The sequence below is a fragment of the Trichechus manatus genome, unplaced genomic scaffold (assembly GCF_000243295.1).
Source record: "Trichechus manatus latirostris isolate Lorelei unplaced genomic scaffold, TriManLat1.0 scaffold00132, whole genome shotgun sequence".
NCBI classification, from domain to species: domain Eukaryota; kingdom Metazoa; phylum Chordata; class Mammalia; order Sirenia; family Trichechidae; genus Trichechus; species Trichechus manatus.
Window position 1 is genome coordinate 5,161,664 of NW_004444068.1, and position 479 is coordinate 5,162,142.

A 479-nucleotide genomic window follows, 5' to 3' on the forward strand; every position below is an offset into this window, starting at 1 on the left:
TAAAATAGATAGGCTACTCATAATTTTTTTATAATGCCAAATCATTCAATTTTTGATGGAAAAAAGAATACAGATGTACTGTGTTTTACCTATGTGAAGATTCCCAATCCATTAAAAATAAAATCCAAGAGGGTGTATACATTCTAATCAAGTCATCATTTTCCTGATTAATAAAAACTACACTTTACACAAAATACTTTATCAGCAGCTATTTTCATCAAAAAACCAATAGTCATAGTTTCAGAGTTGAAAAAGTTACACATTAAAATATTTTACAATTCATTATATATTCACCGGGTTCCCATTTCCTAATGGGCTTATAATATAAAGCAGATTAGAAGGGAAAAACTGCAAAGTTGATTACTTTGACACCAAGTTTTACAGAGGACATAAGAACCCACATGAAGCTTAGGTTCTATCCTAAAATGGCAACCAAATTTCATTCTTAAAAAAATCCAGTTAAAAACATCCTTTAAAAA